Below are 18,351 nucleotides of genomic sequence, written 5' to 3'. Positions count from 1 at the left end.
AGGAAGTTATCACATAAGTATTTAAAGAGTACCCAAGCTGCCATTTAGGAGTTCCAGAAGTCCAAACTTTAAATTTTTCTAATAGAATTAAATTGCTTTTCCTAAAAAAAATCTAATGTTAAAATTGAGAACATTTATTTTATGTGCAAAGGTATTTTTGTAGAACTCAACTTACAATATTCCAGTGTAAAAATGAATTTTGAGCAGACTTTTTAAAAATATGCTGTCATCCACATCTAACAGTGAGTTTGACAGGCATGATCTGTTTCAGTAATGGAATCTGAAGATAAAAGAATCAGCACTGATGACTGGAACGTAAAACTAACATTCATCCATCTGCTCATACACATGGGAAAAACTCTTCCTGTATTTCTTTGCCATCAGCATAAAAGGTTGTGTAAAAATCAAATAATTGCAGGACTGAACATTTTTGATAACAGTGTAAACCCACATAATTCTTTTTTTCAAAAAGGCCACTTGTAGTAAAATATACATTAAAATATCCCTATACTTTGGAGACATACTTGGATCTGGCAAATCTATGTGGAGAGACAAATTATTTACTCAAAATAATGACATGGAAGAAAAATATAGGTTTAAAAACTCAATATTCCTATGAACAGCTATATCCACAGGAATTTGCCATTTGACATCTCTAGCACATTATTTAGCTCTGTATACAGATGTGGGTGATGAGGAGAGGAGGAGGAATGATGTGTTAAGTACCACTATGTTAAACATAATTATACTTAATAAGTACATTTTACATTGGAAAAAAAAACTTGAAATGTAATTTCAAAATGTTGGATGACAGTAATTTTGACTTATCTAAACCTTTAAACTATTAATAATGTTTTAGAAAAGCCAATTATACATTGTTTTACTCCATAATAAGTGCCAGTGTTCAACAGTTATAACCCAGGAGGTGAAAATTTCAAGTCCATTAAATGAATTTATCACAGAGATGAAATATAATGTTTACATGTTTTTCCTAAAATCAGTTTGCAATAAATGATTAAATTATATCATGTTTATTTAATGAGCTATGTTTCTAAAACAAAAAAATTCCACCAAAAGAAAATTCATTTTTGCTCTTAATTAATATCTAAGATATTAATTTTTTATGAATTAAAATAACAATTTCCATTATTTGGGGAATGGTTGAACAAGTTGCTGTATATTATTATGATAGAATATTACTGTGTTATATAAAATGAATATCTCAGTGATCTTAGAAAAAAACGTGGAAGGACATGCATGAAATAATGGAGTAAAAGAAGCAGAATCAAGAGAACATAATGTACAATAACAACAATATTGTTTTAAGAATAACTTTGAACAAATGAGTAATTTTGACTACTATACATACCCAAATTAATTATAAAGGACATATGAAGAAAGATGTTCTCTGCATCCAGAGAAAGAAGTGATAAATAGAGTATGTATAGAATAATTTTACGTGTGTGTGTGTGTGTGTGCATGTGTGTGTGTGTGTTATGTGTATATGTGCTTTTTTGTGTGTAATAGCAGCTATCATTGGAGGAGGGAAAGAAGAGGGATTTGCATGATAATTTCATCATATATTTTTAAAAGATTAGCAAGTTTTATATAAGAAATCTGCAGTTTCATATGCAATCATCTTTTATTTTGTTATACAATTTCTAATTTTATTCTATTAATTAAAAATAAAATAAAATAAAGGACAACAATTATTATCATATCCAAGAAAACATGTTGTTGGACTTAATTTGGACTTTTTCAAATAGCATTAATTAGAATTCCAATTTCTAATAGTTCTTAACATTAGATAAGGGATACGTGTAAAGTACTACAATTAGGTTGAAAAAATTTACTACACAACTGCAGGAAAAGGAAAAAAAATATTGGGTACTTTAATGAACTGCAAGTTTAACATGCAAACATTTTGACAGTCTAAGTCATCTTAATTTGCATTGATAGAAACACAATTTCTATAATTAAGATGATAGCTCTACTTGGATGTTACATGGTCAGACTATATCTAGTTTTCTATCTTCAGTTCCAGATATCATAATATAAAACAACCAGATAAATGCTTCAGAAATGATGATAAAATTAATTAATGCTCATTGATTGAAAATATCTTTAAGGAAAAGTCATCCATTCTCTACTTAAAGGTCATAAATATTAAAAATATTCCAATATGTGGGGTTAGTTCATTCCACTTTGGGGTAACTACAGTGATTAAGTTCCTCTTTCTATGAAGCCAAAGTCTGTTACTCTTCCACCCATCAATTCTAGTCCTTTTTCAGGACCAAGAAAAAGAAAGCACTCTTTTCCCCATGTGACAATCTTTCAAATATATGAAGACAACTATGATATCATCCTTAAGCCTTCTCCCCAGGAAAGCCAATAAGATATATCAACCATTGCACATTCTCTGTTTGAGAATTCATCAATTTAATTAAATCATTATCTTGTGCCATGATGATCTTATAAGAGACAAGATTCATGTTCAAGTGGAATTAGGTAACTTGTAAGATCTTTTTTCTTTGTGAAATCTCTTTCTCTCTGTGTCTCTGTCTATCTGTCCTCCTCTCCTTACCCCTTTTCCCAAACACACACACACACACACACACACACACACACACACACACACACGTTTTGTTTTCTTAGAGGTTGTTGGGTGACATAATGGATAAAGTAATAGCCTTTATGTTAAGAAGAACTGAATTCAACCTCAGTTCAAACACTGAATAGCCAGGTGTCTCCTACAAAATGATTTAACCTTTGATTGCCTCCATTTTTTCAGTGTGAAAATGGGAATCATAGCACCTAGCTCACAGAGTTAGGTAAGGATCAAACAGGATGTTTATAAATTGTTTAGAACATATTAGACTCTTAATAAATGTTTATTTCCTTCCATGTTTACATCCAGCTATTCTCTACTGTGAGAATATTCATTTTAAAAAGAAAAAAAATGAGTAAGAAAAACCAAGTTATGGTTTCCACATATTTTTTCTACCCCAATGTAATCTGGTTGATTGAGGACCCATCAATTGTGTGTGTGTGTGTGCATGCTCTTGTGCACAGGAGAGATGTTGGAGAGGAGTTGTTTGTTTAGTTTCGATTTTGGTTTGAAGTTTGTTTTTACACTAAAGCTTGCAAAGTTAATAGTCATCTGACCTCTTGTTGCAATGTGTAGTCAAATTATAGTAGCATCATGGCACTTAGAGTTCTAAAGAGTTAATACCAGTTTTAATCAATCAACCAACCAACAAATATTTTATTAAATGCATGATATGTACCAGATACAAAAAATAGGCAAAAGTCAGTCCCTAAGAACTTACAATCTAATGGGAGAAGACAATGTTAAAACAAATATATACAAAACTACACACACACACACACACACACACACACACACACACACATGACAAATAGGAAATAATCAAAAGAGGGAAAGCAGTAGAGGTATTAAGAAAGGGTTCTTGTAGAAGGCAGAATTTTAATTGGGTTAGAGAGGTTAGCAATTAGAGTGAAATGGGGAGAGCATTCCAGGTATGGGAGACAGTCAGAGAAAATGCCAAGAGTTGGAATATCTTATTGGTGAAACAGTCAGACCACAAATATTGCTTGGTTTTAGTTGCTTTAGTGCAACATAAAGAAGACTGGAAAGGCAGGAGGGTAGTAGATTGTGAAGGATTGTGAATATAAAACAGACTATTTTCTTTTTTTTTTTTCTAGACACAATAATAGGAAGCTATTGGAGTTTTTTTTTTTGAGTTGAGTGGGTAGTGTGTGTATAAGACATGAGCAGACCAATGTTTTAGGAAACATTTAGGAAAATGATTTAGCAAAAAATCACTTTAGTAACTTAATGGAGAATGAATTGGAACAGAAAGAAACTAGAGGCAGGCAGACAAACCAGCAGGCTATTGCAATGATTAAGGTTCTAGAATGAGAGAAAAGAAGGGGCAGTCTTCTTAACTCCAAACTCAGCAATCTACTGTATCACCTAGCTACTCCCATGTACATTGTAGGTACTCAATAAATCGATTATTATTTTAATTGGTATTATTGGTAATAATGTACCATAATGAATGATCAAGTGGCTAGGTTTTCATTAAGAGAAGAAAATTGATTTTTTTTTTTTTTTGGTTTGGGTTACTTATCTAGCAAAATTCAGTAACAGGAGTTTTTGATTATTTTTTTCCCTGAAATAATAGCACTAAGTCATTAAGCATGGCAGTATGCTTGAAAAAGTTGAATAATGATAATGTGCCAGAGTAAATCTACTTAACTGCAATGCATTTTACGAATTATATTGTTTTGTTCCCAGAAAGAAGCAATTTATATTAAAAAAGAAAAATAAAAAGACAGGAGCAAAGGACAGACATAAATTATGCCAAAAAAGAAAATAATTTAAATATAGGCATATTTCTTAAGTTATTAGGATAAGAATAAATATAGTATGATATATCAAGGCCCACATGTTCAATAAGTTAAGAAAAATTTACTTTTTCTGAATTTTCTACTATTCTTGATCCTTTATGAAATAAGTAACTAAATATTCCATTTTTTCTTTACAAAGCAGAACATATTGGTCAAAGGAATGTCCTTCAACTCTTTATATGTGAAGGTAAGAAAGGAAGAAATAAACAGAATCAAATTTATAAACCACAAAGAGTTCATTTCTATAAATGTTGCATCAGTCACATTATTTCATTCAGAGCACAGCTGAAATATGCTTAAAGTCATGGCAATACTAACTGAACCTAGACATATGATAAAATAGGATTTTCTTCCCTTGATAGGGTAATATTCAGATAAAATTTACTTCCTTGACAATTTTCCTCAAATCAAAATCTTTTGATTATTTAGAAAAGAATCATTAATCACAAATTAATATGGAGCTATTTGCAACTTTGTCAAATCATAGCATAAGAAGATTATAGATTTGGAATGAAAAGAATTAGCTAGAACTGTGATGTCATCTAGTTGAACCTCTTCATTTTATAGTGAAGTAAATCAAAGTCAAGAGAAATAAATCAACATTTTCAAGGAAACCAGTGTTAGAATAGTTATTTAACTGAGACATTCTGAGTACAAAACCAGTGATCTTTGAGGACAAGCCAGTTAAATTATTGTGATTGGCAAAGGTCAAATTGTTCCAGAATGGTAAATAAATAAAATTTTGCATTAATTGTGAATAAATAGGTGTATACTATTTTCATATATAATAAAAGACAAAAAATTGTGCTTTCTTTCGTTTAAAAAATAATCATATATTTCTCAGGCATTGTCACACCTTAGTGTACCTTTTCAGTTTCTTTTCTAGGAATTATAATGAATTTAAATTACAATTAACAGCATTCATTAATAAACATATATTAAACTTATACAAAAACCACAGAATCATTTTTTTCCCTAAAGGGAAATGAAAAAGTATATAATAATTATAAGTAGGTCAATAAAAGTTTGTTAAGGAGAAAAAACACAAAGGATACTGTAAGAGAAAAGTGTAACTGGAAAAAGAGGTGGCCTGGTCATGAAACAAGTATGAAGATTAACCAAGATACAAAGTTTCATGTGCTTTTATTATCCATAGAAAATCAAGAAATTAAAATATACCTCCCAGCATGGGGGTGAGGGGTATGTGGAACTCTTGAGGAGAATTTATGGGAGATTAAGAAAAATAATTACATAGGATGAGAAGTCCTAGGAATTAATTCATATATAAAATATGAGATTATATCCATATCATTGAGATAAAAGTGCCATAGAATAAAAAGGGGAAAAAACACAAAAACCTTAACAATAAGAATTATTTAAAAGTTAATTATGAGGGGCAGTTAGATAGTGCAGTGGATAGAGAGCACCAGCCCTGAAGTCAGGAGCACTTGAATTCAAATCTGGCCTCAGACACTTAAGTACTTCCTAGCTGTGTGACCCTGAGCAAGCCACTTAACTCCAATTGTCTCAGAAAAAAAAAGTGAATTATGTTATTCACATTGAAGTCAATATTAGATTCTGATTATCTCTGATTTTCCTTTCTTATTTTAGATTCTGTGATTCCTATTGAGGTTATTAGTCTTATTTTATTTATTTATTTTTTTGCTGAGGCCATTGGGATTAAGTGACTTACCCAGTGTCACACAGCTAGGAAGTGGTAAGTGTCTGAGACCACATTTGACCCCAGGCCCTCCTGACTTCAGGGCTGGTGCTCTCTATCCATGGGGCCATCTAGCTGCCCCATTTACTTTTATTTTCTAACTTAAAAGTTTGTTGTTATTAGCTAAGCCATTATTGAGGAATTTTTTTTTAAATGGAAAACTTAAAAACATCCTTTCATACATATTTGGATAGTCTGGCAAAATACTCTCTCTTATTAGCTATGTGAGAAAATATATCACATTTGTCATTCTCTCTCTCTCTCTCTCTCTCTCTCTCTCTCACTCTCTCTCTCTCTCTGAATTCTAAGTTCATCATCTCTATGTTTGGAGATGTGTAGCATGTTTCATGTTCATTCTTTTTCAAATTAAGACAACTCTGAGGTACTACTATACATATCTCAGATTCGTTAAGATGACAAGAAAAGATAATGGTGAATATTGGAGGGGATGTGGGAAAACTGGGACACTGATACATTGTTGGTGGAATTGTGAATTGATCCAACCATTCTGGAGAGCAATATGGAATTATGCCCAAAGGGTTATCAAACTGTGCATACCCTTTTATCCAGTAGTGTCTCTACTGGCCTGTATCCCAAAAAGATCACAACAAAGGGAAAAAGACCCACATGTGCAAAAATGTTTGTAGCAGCCCTTTTTGTAGTGGGAAGGAGCTGGAAACTACATGGATGCCCATTAGTTGGAGAGTAGGTGAATAAATTATGGTATATGAACATTTTGGAATATTATTGTTCTATAAGAAATGATAATCAAGATGATTTTAGAAAGACATGGAAAAACTCACTTGAATTGATGCTAAATGAAGTGAATAGAACCAAGACAGAACAACAATAAGATTATATAATGATCAGTTTTGATGAACATGGCTCTTTTCAACAAGGTGATTCAGGACAGTTCCAATGGTCTTATGATGGAGAGAGCCATCTGCACCCAGAGAGAGGACTGTGGGGACTGAGTGTGGATCACAACACAGTATTTTAATTTTTTTGTTTTCTTTCTCATTTTTTCCCCTTTTTGGTCTGATTTTTTCTTGTGCAGCATAATAATTGTGAGATATGTATAAAATAATTGCACACATATAACATATATTGGATTACTTGTCATTTAGGGGAGAAGGTGAGTTGAAAGGGAACAAGAAAAAAATTGGAACACAAAGTTTTGCAAGGGTGAGTGTTGAGGACTATGCATATGATTTGAAAATACATTTAAAAATTATTATTGAGGTAATCAGAATTCAAAAAGTCTTTCAAAGTTGTTTTGCTCTCTAATAGTATCTTTGTATAACGTAGTCTCTTAGTTCTGCTCACTTTGCTCTGTCAAGTCAAGCAATAAAGAACTTTCGAGTTTCTTCTGATATCTACCTCATCATTTCTTTTGGCATAATATTTTTCCATTAATATTCATATTCTAGCATTTTTGCTATCTTCCTAATAGGACAGTATAGATCTCTAGCACTTGGCTAAAAGCTTCTAAAATATTTGTGTACATAAAGATCCATTTCCACTTTCATTTCTTCAGAATAGAGGACTATTTGACAGCTAGCAGTGATATAGCTGGGTCATAGGATACAAACAGTTTGCTAACTTTTTGGGCATAGTTCCAAATATGTTTCAAGATCAGCTAGACTATTTCAGAATTCTACCAATACTGAACGACTATATCCATTTTCCCATAGTCCCTCCAACATTTGTCATGTTCCTCTTTTGGCATTATTGAAAGCCTGATAAGTATAAGGTAAAGCCTCAAAGTTCCTTCAATTTGTACTTCTCTATTAATGTAAAAGCATTTTTAATATGATTGTTGAAATCTTGAATTTCTTTCCTCAAAAACTGTCCATTTTTACAACTTATATGTTGGAGAATGGCTTTTACTCTCATAAATTTCAATAAGTTCCTAGTATGTTATTCCTTGAAAATGAGACCTTTACTAGAGAACTGTGAAAATCAAAGGGATACTCTAAATATACGGAATAATCTACTATTAATCAAGACAAATATTCAAAGAAAAATATATTTTCTCTTGAAAAGGTGATACATTTTGGCCTGAAATGAAAAAAAAAAAAACAAACAAATAGAAAAAAAAATAAGACTATATGTATGCCGTCTGTCTGTCTGTTTTAATGCTTCTGGAGAAAAAAGTATCAATGGATACAAGTCAAGTGTCACATTGGATGGGCCAGTATATTTGGAGTCAAAAAAATCTGAGTGTAGATCTTGATTTAGATAGTTACTAGCTGTGTGAACCTAGTCATTTAATTTAACTATTCTAGTTCTTTTTTTCCCCATTTGTAAAACAAGGGGTTTGATCTACTTGGTCTCCATAGTAGCTACCTGCTCTATCTATATCCAAGAAGCTATGAATTCAGATATATTGGGAATGGATTTTATACTAAGTCAGAAGTAAGAAAACACTTTGTGAATAAAACACTCAAGTAAGAAAAGTCATATATACATAAAATCTTTATGTTATACATATTACATATATATTATTACATAGTAAACATTCTATGTATTTATATTGTCTTAGGAAAATTGATTATAATAATGAATATTATCTTTAAGTGTGCTCTATCATAATAGTTTCAGTGTTTTTTTCTTCCTTATTTTCTTTTTAATCTCCCATATACTAGGAAAATGACAAACATTTTTATCCTCGTGCTATACAAACCCATTTTTGCAATTTGCCTTGCTTTTGAATCCATACGATTTTCCATCAACCAAACACTCTAAAATAGTATTCTTTCCCCCCACAGGCAAAGTCATAGCATCAAAAAGGTGTCTAGAATAGTTTTAAAAAGTCCTTTGAACAGTGCATTTATAGAACCCTGAATTAAAAGTCATTATATAAGATTTTGTGAATTAAAGGATAGCTGCCCTACCATATCTTTCTCTGAGTACTAGTATGTATGTCCACTTGGATGGCTGCATTCTAAGCTTAGAGAGGCCAAAAAGTGTATCTCCTCTATATTTTCTAGTCTGTATTAGATAGAACCTAGTATGGTGCCTGGCACTCCAGAGCTCACTAAATGTTAATTTAATTTAATTGGCTATACTCTATTGGACCTCTTGTTATTGGGATTTGGGTGAAGAAAATACTATGTAATAACGCAATTAGTTACATAAAGTGAATTAGTTCTTTCAGGAACTTTTTTTTCATACAGTCTTTTCCCTGTCCTTCAATACTGTCTTCCCATCCTCCTTCCCAATCAACTGAATAGTTCCCTAGAGCTCTAGAAAAATTCATTCACCAAACACTTAGTAGTTTATTCACTTATGCTCACCATGAAATTAAATCAAATAGATTTCAAAGGGAGGCAAATATTTAAGTAAACTAAATTTCATGAGCATTTTGCTACAAGCGTTATATATATACCCCAGCAATTATTTTTCCTCAAGTTCAAGTTCATTATCTCAAAATAATTCCTCATGTTTCTCCACACATTCTTTACATGCTCTGTTTATTCCTTATTCTTATTAGAAATTGTTGTCCACAAAATCATCTGAATCAACTATTTACTCATGCTAAAATAACCACCATCTACACAGACTATTGTAGAATGGGAGAATCATTTTCAATTGCATTTTTTTTTCCTCCTTTCTACTCATTACCAGCAGACAAAATGAGCTAGAGCCTTGAGACTGTTTTACATAATAAATGTGATTATAGGTATGTTCTCTGGTGTTCTTATTACCATATTATCTTTTTTTCAAATTAGTGTTACTCTCTTCACCTACACTATTTTCTTCAATTATTCCCAAAGCTCTCTTTGCTGCAGTAATTTTTCCTTTAATGTTTTACATAATAATCTATGGGTTAATATACTGTGACAAGCCATTTTTGACTTGCTAATAAATCTGTCTTCAGTAATGTATGTGAGAATTAAAATAGATTCCTTTGACAACAGCATTTCATGAACTCATGCTCCTTACTGCTCTCCTTGGTTGTCAAAATATTCTGAGATCTATCCAATTTCATTGCTAACCAACCACTTTAATGGAAAATTGAATTTGTGAAATTAGCTACACATAGAACTTTTTTTCCATAAAAGGGCTAGAGTTTCTTTTTTACTTTATAAAATGATTCGTTATTTATTAGATAAAATGTCATATTTATATGGGGGCATATTATTAGTTGCATTTAGTCATCTATAAATATTTAACAAAAATTCATTCTATAAAGATGGCATCAGTTAGAATTTAAGATCTGTCTCATTTAAATTTAAATCATTCATTCACAAAATAAACACTGGAACATGTTGGGTTCCTCCTCCTCATTGGTTATTTCAGGAACTATTTTATTTCTACAAAAAACATTCCTTCTGCCCTGCCATTCAATACTCTCTTCCTATCCCCCTCCTCAATACACTAAATAATTCCTTAGAGCTCTGGGAAAATTCAATCACCAAACACAAACATTTTATAAGAACATAACTTCTACTAATAAGATTATTTTGTTTACTTCACTAAGACAAAGCACTGACCTGATCATATGTCATTTAAATAAAATTATATATGGAAGAATATAACTTCAACAATAAATAATGTACTTTTATGACATTTTGTAATCATACATTTAACTATCATTGGTCATTTTTATTTGAAGGTGAAGATATAGGAGGAATGTAATTATGATTGAAGTCTATTGTTCTTGGTTCTACTAATTAGGAGTTCTAATTGGAGTTCTTAGATACCCAAATATTTTAAAAAAATATATGTGGAGGGCGGGGAAAAGGCAAATATAGATAGAATTTCAGAAGTTTATGACCATTGGTTTCTTTTGCAATCTGATGAATTTACTTTTCTGCATTTCAGAATCCCTGAGAAGGATTTCATTAATACAAAGAAAGGTCAAGAATCTGTTTTTTTTATGGGTAATTATATTTCTCCATCTCAATGTACAAGCACTTTGTACCATTCTTTCTGTCTTCCTCTCATATTCTCTCTTTTCATACATATTCTTTCATTTATTCCAAGCCTTTTCCCAATTCTCTTTTTTCTTTTAATTTCCTCAAATCATAATGAAGATATTATAGAATTTAAAGTCATTAAGATACTGGTATAGACTTAAAGTCTATTCTTATCTGAATCACATCAAAAGAAGAATGAAATAGTAGAAGTAACTACTCTTATATATTATTTTAAACTTATTTTATATCAATTTTCTTAAGTCACAATCTTATTATTCTTGTATATTTATGTTAAATATTGTGCAGGTTATTTTTTTTGGGTAATTAAATATATTTTTAGATAATAGTTTATCTTCTCTAGGCTCACAGAAAAAATGACTTTAGATTAGTCCCAGCATTATACAATAAGACAAGAATGAAACATGCCTCATTTTATTCTTATATAATTTTAACTTCTTCTACTAAGAATTTGTATATTGAAAGCATTTCATTCTATATGCTTTGAAGACCATGAATATTATTTTTATTTTTTTTTAATTTTCAAAACATATACATAGATAATTTTGAACATTCATCTTTGCAAAACCTTGTGTTCCAAAAATTTTCCCTCCCTTCCCCCCTTCTTCTTCCCCTCCCCAAAGGCAAGCAATCCAATCTATATTAAACAAGTACAAGTCTTCTATAAATATTTCTACAATTATCATGTTGCACAAGAAAAATCAGTCAAAAAGGAAAAAAAAGGAGAAAGAAAACAAAAGGAAAACAATATTATCTAATCTCTATCTTTTTTCTGTATTCTTCATACAATCAAAGCTTCCCAAGTATTCATTCCCAGTCTTGTAGGGCTTACCCAGTAGATTTTCCTTTTTCATTGTGTCTTACTCTCAGAACAATGCTAATTATTACAAGTGTTCTAGAGGACACAGTGAATTTTATCCTCAATCCACCCCCACCAAGCCCCTGATTATGCTGCCAACTACTAATCCATACATTCTTTGATTGACTTTTTTATATTTCTGCCTAAACATTTCCTCCCTTTGTCCATGATCTCCAAATTCTCCAGGTGCCAATTGTCCTCATGAGTTTCTTCCCATCTCCAAAGAAAGATTTTCTTCCTTTCTCCCCCTTTTTGGACTTTCTTCTTCCTTTTTGTATGAAAAAATACATACCTAATGACTGTTATCTCTATCAGAATTACTTCTTGATTCCCCTCCTTGTGATTGTGATTTTCTTGGAAGCTGGATCTCAAAGTATCTGTTTTCTCTTGCATGAGGCAATTCATCATTCACCAACCTAATTCTCTTCCTCAACTGACTTCTGGATACTCAAAATTGATTTCAGATGGATATTGTGCTTTCTTTCAAGTGTGGTTGGGATTCTGCACAGCCCACCACATATATGGTGTTCTGACATGACTCACTATTCACACTTTCAGGTCTGGCACTAGTAGTCCTGAACTCATTTTCCCTGGTGCCAGAAGTTCAGAGCATTACATCTCTGATGGATTTAGATTTCCAACCTTGACAGGCATTTGCTCCTAAAGACTATGACCAACCTGTTTGTTGAGGTCCAAGAAAACTTGAAACTGGTTCAGATAGGCTCAGAGAAAGCAAGAGACATATCCAGAATTACATAGCTAGAAAGTGTCTGAATAGCATTTGAATTCAGGTCTTCCTGAGTCTGGGTGCAGTACTCTACCCACTGTACTACTTAGCTATCATATTTAGGACAACATTTTAGTCAATCATTCAGGATACATATCTCAGGATACATCTGTGAGTACTCTTTGCTTCAAACATAAATCAATCACAAACCAAATCAGGTTAATTACATTTCACAATTTATACCTCTTTCCAAAATAGGATTTCTTTCATTCTCTTCACTAATTTCTCTTTCTGTTTACTCTAGGATTTCATTTTATGATACATTATTGCGATATAGTTTTCATTTTATTTTTTCTCAATACATTCTGAATCCACTCCTCTTCCAAACCATCTTAAATCCTAATGCCAGATTGATCTTCTTAAAATATAGCTGTATTTTCTAACTATTTATTACTAAATGGGCCCCTACATGTGTGGTATAATAAATGGATAGCTAGCTTCTAAGTCAATTGACCTTAGTTCAAGTTCTGCCTGATACATATTGCCTTTGTGACTCTATGACTCTGAGCAAATCACTTAAATATTGAGTCATTCATGTAACTCTTTAACATATAAAATGTCAATTATATTTGATAAACGAATTCCCTTACTAAAAAATCTTAAATCGATTTAATCATAAATTTTGTCTCCAAAACAAAAAAGAAAAAAGAAAAAGAAAAAAAAAAGACACCCTATTCCTAAGAGAAGCCTGTGGCTGTTTCTTATTACCAGACTGAAGAGAGATCAGAAATCAGTTTTTTGCCGAAGAGAAGCAAGATTTTGCTGGACAAAATCCAGCATTTCTCTCAGATTTTAAAGATCCTGATAAAAGATGGCATGGGGCATCCTGAGGTGGGAGATGCTATAATCAGACTCAGGGAGGTAGTAGAGTACAATGCTCTTGGGGGAAAATATAATCGAAGCTTATTGGTGCTTATAGTCTTACAGGAACTAGGGAATCCCTAAAATAAGATGCTGATAGTCTACATAGAGCACCAGCAGTGGGCTATTATGTGGAGCTGCTCCAGGCTTTTTTCCTTGTAACAGATGACATCATAGATTCTTCTCTTACACACCGGGGACAACTATGCTGGTATAAGAAGCTTGGCATTGGCATGGGTCCCAATCAATAACGCCATGTTGCTGGAAGCCTGTCTCCACTGCCTGCTGAAGCATTATTGCTGAGGGCAGCCCTATTTCCTGAATTTTATTGAACTCCTTCAAAGCATTTACCAGACTGAAGTTGGCAGACTGCAAGGCCCTTCCCTTGATCTCATCAACACAGCCCTTTGGGGCAAGATTGATCTTCCCAGATTCAGTGAACAGAGATATAAGAATATTGTTAGAAGATAGCTCTCTACTCCTTCTAATTATCATTTGCTGCTGATATTTTCAAAGCAGATATAAATGGGGAGGCAGAACATGTCAATGCCAGGAGCATCCTTCTGAAGATGGAGGAGTTTTTTCAAATTAAGCATGATTACGTTGACCTCTTTGGTGACCCCAGTGTGACTGGCAAGATTGGCACTGACATCTAGGATAACAAAGGCACATAGCTGGTGATAAAATGCCTTCAGCTGGCATTACTGGAGAAAAGAAAGATGCTGGAGGAGAGTTAAGGACAAAAAAATCCAGACAAAGTGAAGGAACTGTGTGAGAAACTTGAATTGCTTGCTCTTTTCACCAAATTTGAGGAAGAAAACTATAGTAGACTAATGGGGCTTATTGAAAAGCATTGATTCCTGGCTCCCCGCATCTATCTTCTTGGAAATGGTGAAGAAGGTCTGCAATTGGCAAAAGTGACCAAGGACTTGGACATAGGGGTGATGGGAGGATAGAGAGTCATATGTGGAGTTAGGAGAGGATATGATATCAATAAATAGCTTTTTTTTTTGAAAAAAAAAGAAATACTGCATATTTATTCTATGTTTATGACTATAAGTTTTATTATTTAGCACCACATAAAGCTTTCTGCATCATTAGTGACTGGTTAATTGCTACACTTTCTCTCTAACTGAAATGAATTTCTTACATAATAGTAATCTTTATTTTTCTCACTCTCATGCCCTGGGGATATATAAGCTATGCCACTGGACAAAATACTTTACTATGCTATGGGTACAATGAAAAACTGTCATCTACAAATTAAGTCAAGTTAATTTTGTAGAAGTTCATCACCAAGAGACTAACTCTATCATGAAACTGTCTGCTAAGATATCTGAGAGTTTTGACTTACAGCAGTGGAAAGTGTTCACACCAATGAGATCATAAAACACTAAAATACATGTTGAATGGTATTTGTTTCAAAGATTACAAGATTATTTCCCTCTATTTCCATCCTTTAAAAATTACTTCTTGAAGATGATCTTATGATAAGCAGAAAAATAGAAGCTAATGTCTTCTATGATAGGACAAATAAGTATACCTAGTCTTTTCTCCTCCCAAGCATATAATTACCTTTACAACTATGACAATACCTCCTTACAAGAAAAGACCAATTGTGAATCACAATAGAAATTTTACATCCTTACTTCTTAGAAAATAATAATTTTAAGATATATACATATGTATATGTATATATATAAAATTCTCATTTCTTTGGTATATACTCATGATATACTATGATACCTATAATCAATTACATATGGGGGTGGTAAGAATTAAGAGGAATGAAAAATAAAATACCAAATTCAAATTTTCAAAGTATAATGATTTCACAGTACCAAATAGATCCTCACTGGATTGGATTTTTTTTTTTGTTTATGCTTCTATTTGTTAATTTGGAGGAATTATTGAGATAGAAATTCACTGCATAGATATAATTCAGCCATTCTTGTATATGGCTTTTAGTTTTGGATAGCTGCTTGGAGGCACTGAGGTGGAAAGTGATTTGTTTATGCTCAAACATTTAGCATGTTTGAACCCAAGTTTTCTTGAATTCAAAGTCAGCTTTTATTCATCATTGTATATACTCTCTCAATTTTATAATATATTGAGAAGAAAAGTGAATGTGGAAGCAGCAGAACAATCACGACATTTAAAGGATGCCACAGATATAGGAAGCTCCTACATGAAATTTAGAGAAATAAGATAATTGCTTTCAGCATTCATATGCAGTATGCTTCTTTTGGAATATTCCTTGAGTATACTGGATTTATATAAATAGCTGCTGGTGTTGACATCTACACAGTTTATGAGAGAGACAGAAGTGGATATAGATAGACAAAGATGGACACAGTAACATAAAGACAAATACAGATATACAAAGAAAAAAAAACACAGAAAGAGACTGAGGGAGAAACGAAAACTGAGAGAAACACAGAGACTGAGAAAAATGGAGAGAAAAAGAGAGACAGAAACAGGAGTTATTAGAGATATTATCTTTCTGGCAATTTATGAAACAAAGAGAAATGACATTATTAAATATATATTATATGTATGTGCATATATATATGTGTGTGTGTGTGTGTGTGTGTGTGTGTGTGTGTGTGTGTGTGTGTATGTGTACCTCATGCTTCATCAGTACTCCAAAATAATAGATGCTTATTTTTTTGGGGGGGAAAGGCTTTGATTAGACGTCTCATAACTTTCAAAGTTATTCCTTGCAATGGAAAAAAAAAGGTGTTTTTTAAACATTCACATATTTGAGGTACACTTTATTTGGAGTCTAAAGTGTCCTATATATATATATATATATATATATACATATATATATATATATATTATATATATATATATATATAAATATATGTATGTATATGCATGTATGTGTCTGCCTATATTTTGTATGTGTATATACACATATTTGTATGTATGTGTGTATATAAATGTATATATACATGGATATACACAAATATGTTTGTATAGACGCATGTATATTTGAATATATACCTCTATATATACACCTTTCAATTTTAGATGATTTCATAGGAATTGATATAAATTAGAGTTGTTGAATTTGGTGACACACATATAGAGAAATCCAATAATACAGTTATAAGTCATTGAACTCACTTGTTTGTTCCTGTTGTCTAAATAATCAAAATGAGATATTCATTATGAAGATTTTAAAAATTGAGTAACTTACCCAAATCAACACATTCTATTATTAAAGCAATTCAGGTTATTCGGGAGCTTTAATTTACTCCTAGTTGACTTGGATTTATATATATATATATGTATATATATAATTTTCTTCTAAATGTGAACTAGGTTTGAGAAAGATTTCATTATATACTATCACTTCAAGTAATTTGATAAAGACTAGGGACTGTGGTTATGAAATACTATTTACCATTTTAGCAATGATAGAATTTATAGTATATCAGAAGTTGCCTGCAAGCCCCCATTCAATTTATCTAATCCCACATTATCCATTAGATACAGTCCATGAAACACTTGAGCCTCAAGGCAAAGTAATTATTAATATCAGATGTTCACACTGAAAAGGCTAGAGGTTGAAGCAAATTTCACTCCAATTTCCCACAAATATTCCATTGTTACTGGAGTGAAACACTGATAACATTTGGCCTGCTGTACTCCAGAAAACACCACTTCTTCTTTCCATCATTCTGCACTCTAAGAGATTTTCTTTCTGATTTCAAAAAGCAAGGACACATTTACTATTTCCAAGTTATTCCCAAAAGGGAATTATATTCTTTAAACAATGATGATAGTATATATTTGCATGTAAATTCTCAGTATTAATTGCTTTAAACTCTATATGTAGTCACAACTATGTACTCTGTAAGACACACTAGAGTACAAATATTTGGTGCTTGATTTTAAAAAAAGCAAAAAAAAAAACAACTTTTTTTGTATTGTAGGCAAACAACTCTGAGAGTTATGATAAGTCCAATCAAAGCAATACTCCCAAATAAGTATCCACAATTCTGGAGGACTAATGATGAAGTATGATATATACACATACATACAGAGAGACATATATATGAATGCATGTATGTATAGGAGCCTGCTAATGAGATAATTTGTTTCACTTGACCAAATTTTTTTTTCCTCTCTTTTTTTTCCAATTTGGAGACATGGGAGGAAGATAAATTTAATTAGTCTCAATTAGAAAAACAAAATTTATTGATATATACATATATATGTTACTGAAAATCAACTAAAAATAGGTGAGATGATGTTAGCAATAACTCATGCTGTGAGATGATTTTAAAATGTTAGTGATAAGACTAAGTAGTTTTTTACTTTTTACAAGTAACCCAAGATATTTATCTACAAGAGAGGAAAGTATTTGAAATACAAAATAAGTTAAACTATAATCTTGGATATCTAGACATGTTCCAAGATACCTGACTAAAAAAGTCACATGATTTCTGTCAACATTATGTCAAAGAGAATATGAAATATTTTAGAAAAATTATCCATAATGAAACTGTTATGTTTTGGTACAAATTCAACTATATGAAACCCTATCATGTTTGTTTTATCCAAGATCTTGCACAGCTTAATGTACAATTCAACATACAAATGTCTCTGAATGATATGTAAGACATGGAGAAACACAAAAATATAAATAAGAGTAATAACAAATTCATGAAGCTACATTATTTTATTGTAAAGAAATCTTAATTTGTTTACTCTTTTCCATTTTCCATAAAGAAGC

The 18,351-nt window shown here is 31.7% G+C and overlaps 1 protein-coding gene and 1 pseudogene across 1 annotated transcript in view; one reads left to right on the top strand and one right to left on the bottom strand.

Moving 5' to 3' along the window:
* Positions 1–18,351, bottom strand: part of MYO16 (myosin XVI) — a 722,870-nt gene that overhangs the window by 585,854 nt on the left and 118,665 nt on the right. The gene's annotated exons all lie outside the window — the stretch shown is intronic.
* Positions 4,225–14,525, top strand: LOC127553358 (farnesyl pyrophosphate synthase-like; annotated as a pseudogene).

This window comes from Antechinus flavipes, chromosome 3 (assembly GCF_016432865.1).
Source record: "Antechinus flavipes isolate AdamAnt ecotype Samford, QLD, Australia chromosome 3, AdamAnt_v2, whole genome shotgun sequence".
Taxonomy (NCBI): Eukaryota; Metazoa; Chordata; class Mammalia; order Dasyuromorphia; family Dasyuridae; genus Antechinus; species Antechinus flavipes.
This window is presented reverse-complemented; position numbering and strand designations above follow the sequence as displayed.